Below are 5,581 nucleotides of genomic sequence, written 5' to 3'. Positions count from 1 at the left end.
GTCCCCATATTGCGCTCCTCTCATGCAGCTTTTTTTTTTTTTTTTGCAAAAAGCCATCATCTCTTTGCCGCCTTTGTTGACACTCGGTTATGCCTCCTCGCACATTACAGCCCAATTGTTGCGCTGTGTTTGCTTGTTCATGCGCGTCCTCTTGTGCGTGAATCACACACACACACACACACACACAGAGGCACAAGAAGGATCTAGCCTCATCAAGCCAGCACGGCACCAATAAAACCCAATGAGCACTCTAGTAGGACTGGTTCAGAGTGATGCATTCGCTGGCAGCCTGGGTATTTGAGTGCTGTTATACGTCAAGATGATCGTTGTCATCCATCAGCTTAGTTTTTTTTACTCAATAGAAACATCTTCCATGACTTGAAAGCTTCGCTTCTGGTCCAAAGCACCTTGCAGATTGAGTTTGCACATTTCCTGGAATAGAAAGGCTCATTCATCAGATGAAGAGCCATGAAGAATAAATATTTGTCCCGTGTACTTAAAAGCAACAACGCTGCAAGACCATCAGCGGAATTCCACTGGCAAGCCTGTGATGCATGTGTGTGTGTGTGTGTGTGTGTGTGTGTGTGTGTGTTTGTGTGCGCTAACAGGCTGCGAATATTTTCCAATGCTTTGAGTCATTTGTCACAAACTCTTGCATGTTTTTTTTTCCCTGCAGTTTTGTCCTTTCCGCTCTTTGTCTTCTACTGACATTTGTGTGGAAAATGGCATCACACACACTCTGTCTTAGAGAGGATTTTTGACTAGCATTGTTGCAGTAGAATCTCAAAAACAGCAGAGCACTCCGGCCGTTTAGAGTGTCTTTCAAGGGTGTTTTTGCAGCAGGTTCTCAAAAACAGCAAGTCATCAACTCCTGTTGATTAGTGTTTTCATTGTAGGTTCTTAAAAACAGCAAAGCAGTCTTGTCATATAGATGATCTTAGATTGGCGTTTTTGCAGGAGGTCCTCAAAAGCAGCAGAGCGCTCCTGTGATATAAAGTGACCAGAATACTTGACTAATAATAGCAAGCATCTTTGCAGCAGGTTCTCAAAATCAGAGGAGCACTCCTGTTGGTTGGTGTTTTCATTGTCGGTCCTCAAAAACAGCAGCACACTCCTCTCATATGGAGGATCTTTAACTACCATTTTTGCAGTGGGTTCTCAAAAACAACAGAGCACTTCTGTTATATAGATGATCTTTAACGAACATTTTTGCAGTCGATCCTCAAAAACAGCAGCACACTCCAGTCATATATATGATCTTTAAATGGTGTTTTGGCAGTAGGTCCTCAAAAACAACAGAGTGATCCTGTCATATACGTGACCTTTTTTGAGGATTTTTGCAGTAGATCCTCAAAAATAGCAGAGCACTCCTGTTATACAGTATAGAGGATTTGGTCTAGCGATTTGCAGTGAGTCCTCAAAAACAGCAGAGCACTCCTGTCATAGATTATTTTTTATGAGCGGTTTTGCAGTAGACCCTCAGAAACAGCAGAGTGTTCCTGTCCTATAGAGTGTCTTTTTCACAGTATGTTCTCAAAAACAGCGTAGCAGTCCTGTCATACAGTGAGTCTTTTACAAGCATCTTTGCAGTAGGTCCTCAAAAACAGCAAAGCACTTTTCTCATATAGAAGATCTTTGCTTACCATTTTTGCAGTAGGTTGTCAAAAACAGCTAAGCAGTCCTGTCATATAGACGAACTTGGACCAGTTTTTTTGCACGAGGTCCTCAAAAGCAGCAGAGCACTTCTGTCATACAGATGAGCTTTTACGAGCATTTTTACAGTCGGTCCTCAAAAACAGCATGGCACCCCTGTGATATAAAGTGCGCTCCTGTTATATAGCGGATCTTTGACTACCATTTTTTCGCTAGGTCCTCAAAAACAGCAAAGCACTCAATTCATATAGATGATTTTTGAACAGTGTTTTGGTAGTACATCCTCAAAAACAACAGAACACTTCTGTCATATAGAGCATCTTGGACTAGTGTTTTTTGCAGTAAATCTTCAAAAACAGCAGAATGCTCCAGTCACAGAGGATCTTTGACTAGCGTTTTTACAGTAGAGCCTCAAAAACAGCAGCGTGCTCCTGTCCTATGGAGTGTCTTTTACTAGCATTTTTGCAGTAGGTCCTCAAAAACAGCAGAGCACTCCCATTACATGGAGAATCTTTGTCTAGCGTCGTTGCAGAAAGAATCCCAAATTAAAATGAACGTCGCCTTGTCCATTTAGTGTCCTAAAAGTTGGACAATATAATAATTCTCTGGAAAAACAGGCCTCAAAAGTCAAACAGCACTTCGTCTTTGTCTTCTCTTTGTCTTTTGTGTTGTTTTTGAGATGCTATTGCAGAGTCTAATAAAAAAACACTTACTTTATCTGCCAAAAATGCGATTTATGACCCAACCCATGAAAAAAAAAAAAGAACAGGGGTAATTTATGACACAACACCAGCATGAAAAAACTGTAAGAGACAAATAATTTCATCGGCCATAATAAAAAGTTGAAAGGAGCACATCCATGCGCATCATAGAATAATCATAAATCACCAATGTGATTGGATTCTCTGGCTACCATTGATGGCAGGAAACAGGAAAAGTGTGACCATGACACATGCGGCTTTTTAGCATTATTGCTTAAAAGGTCACATTATTTTGAGAGAAAGCGTTTAGAAATGATTGAGTATAGCGTTGCTTTCCGTTACATCAGAAAAACGTGCTATGATCGGGCTCACTTTGGATGTTTCCATTGCTATTTTTACAACGCTTCTGCCGACATTCCCATTGATTTGTCACTAAATACCATCTTTCAGCCATGTGCAGTAGGTTGTGATTTGTCTATTTGGAATGCAACATGGGGGCTAGCGAAGCCAAGCGCTATACAACACACACACAGACCCACACACACACACACACACACACACAAAACCTCAAACTGATTACCTGTGAAGCCTGTGTCCATGCTACTGTAACTGAAAATAATGTTTGGTGTCACCATGGCAACACGGCATCCTCTCCTCCCTCCCCAGTGAGATGGGACCACACTATATTACACTTGAACCAAATGACATAGCCTTTTTTTGGGCCTGAAAATGACAAAGCTGCTCATCACGAATATAGTTAATGGTAAAAAATAGTTCCCGTGTAGCCGTGGTGAAGGTCTGTCTTCTCTGCTGTATTCGTCAGCGGGGGGAAATGAAAGTCAGCCGCCTTCGCTCTGATTAAAAGCTCTAAATCTGAGCTCATCCGTCCAACTAACTGGGCCCTTTACGCTCGCAGAGTGCTGCACATGAATAAATCAAGAGGATACCTTACAAAATAAGAAATATTAAAATAAAATTACAGCTGGTTTTATTACAGCAATCCCACAAGTCTTGATGTAGTTCAGGGGTGTCAAAACCTTATTCTGCAAGGCCCGCTTGCAAAAAAAAATCCTCATGCATCTGTACTGAACCATTTGATGCAGTGCTCTCAGGTCATTACCACTATGAATCAAACGATACGTCCAATGACATCAATCAGCTGACATCTAAGTCCCCTTTTAATTCGCTGTTGCTCCTCCGCGGCAAAGATGACAACCCCACAGCGGCTGAACTCCATTACGGAAATGTGTTTTTCTACACTTACTTGCTATTGTTGTAGCATCCACTCCAAGTCAACTTGGTGTTGCAGTGTACTTTCCGAATTAAAAACAACGTTGGGTATTTATTTATTTATTTATTTATTTATTTATCCTAAGAGAACAGCTAATAAGCAAACCCTCCTTCATTCTGCTCCAGTGATTTTTTTTCTATAAACTCAGAGATCGATGCAGTTTTTCTTTGACTGAATTGTGCAGATTAAATCAACTGTAAACTTGCAAACAATGTCACCGAGGACTTGTCAGTCTCTGACCACCCCTCTTGTGCATCTTTGGGGGCTGTAATGAGACCAGGAGGGACATTATCTTGATTAAAATCAATCCCAAATGGATTACACTCACTTGCTCATGACTACACTGCATGCCTGTCATACAATACAAAACAATCTACCTCATGTGGCTTTAGATACTGTAGACAGACAGCTAGATAGATAAATGGATACCACCACTTGTAGAAATCACGATTTGGCCACGTAAAAATGCGTCGTCACTCTCCCTGCTGTGGCGGAAGAGATGACGCCGTATGTAATCAGCCTTAATGAACCTTAATTGGTGTTCTTTCGACACTCATTCCCATTACAGAGTGGCTGACGTCTTCACAGCGGGCGCTGATTCGCTGTCTTTGTGGCCTTGCAAACATTGATCCAGTTGCTCTAAATGGCCTTTCAACGGATGCAGCAGTTGACAGGCAGAGCTATATGGACACATAAACACCTTTCCACAGGCACACACGTCCGACAAAATAGACCCCGGCATGGTCTCGCAGCCGTGCCGCAAGTGCAAATCCAAGTAACCAAAGGCCTCAAGCGTACTATCACGGGTTGCTGAGAACTACATGTTGTTGTCGTTTCCTAGTAACTGTTGCACCACTGAAGCATGGGAGTGTGAGGAAACAAGTCCGGGGATAATCAGTTCCTCCTCAAACTGATGGAAACTACAAATAGAAACCAGTAATGCGAGGCAGCGATACGTTTTATTGCAAGTGCAACAAACAAGGAATCTGCCTGCCTGTCAAATATTGCCTGCATAGTTACTGAAGGCTTCATGATGGCGAGTTTACACCGGAGCCGATTGGATTTTGATTCTGGATACAAAAAGGCCCATTTTGTTTTGAGCTGACAAAGATTTTTTGACTTGTTGATATTTTTGATGATGCATTTGAAATGAAAACATTTTTGAGAGAAATACTCCTTCAAAGTCCAACCCTTCAACATATTCTGCGAGACTTGTGAAAAATCTCATACGACTTCAAATGAAATAATTAGTTCCTGTGTTCTTTGTGCTTATTGTTGGTTTAAACGTTTTAATATTAACCGCTGTGTTTACACTTGTATGACACCTAAGAACGCTAAAATGTCACTTCAAACATTGCCTATGTGCAGTTATTCAAAGTTTCATGGTGGCGAGTTTACACTGGCCGCAATCTGGATCTGATTTGGTTTCCAGATACAAAAAAAAATCCAATTTGGTTTTAATTTGACAAAGATTTCGTGACACGCTGATATATTTTTATGATGAATTTGAAACTCAACCAACACTCCGACCTGCGGAGACGTCAGCATATGTCATGAGACTGGCCCGAAGTCTCGCGAGACTTGAATTTGGTGAGCATCAAAAGGATTCAATTCAAACGTTACAGCGTTGGTTACGTTTTTTGTTGTTTGAAACGTCTTAATATTAACAACGGTTAATAAACGGTACACTTCAGAAAGGTTTCATGATGGCGAGTTCACATTGGAGCCCAGGGCAATCTGGATCCAATTTGGTTTTCAGGCCCGAAGATGCACATTTAGTTTAAGATTTGCGCATATGCGGATTCTCAAAATCCACCCATGACAAAAGAAACACACCAAGTGTCCTCCTTGGTGGAGGTAAAAAAGGAAGTTGTTGGAGTTCCTCCAATGGGAGGGAAGAAGTGAGGAGGAGAGGAATGGGAGGGAGGAAGGAAAG

Source organism: Dunckerocampus dactyliophorus, chromosome 14 (assembly GCF_027744805.1).
Source record: "Dunckerocampus dactyliophorus isolate RoL2022-P2 chromosome 14, RoL_Ddac_1.1, whole genome shotgun sequence".
NCBI lineage: Eukaryota > Metazoa > Chordata > Actinopteri > Syngnathiformes > Syngnathidae > Dunckerocampus > Dunckerocampus dactyliophorus.
This window is presented reverse-complemented; position numbering follows the sequence as displayed.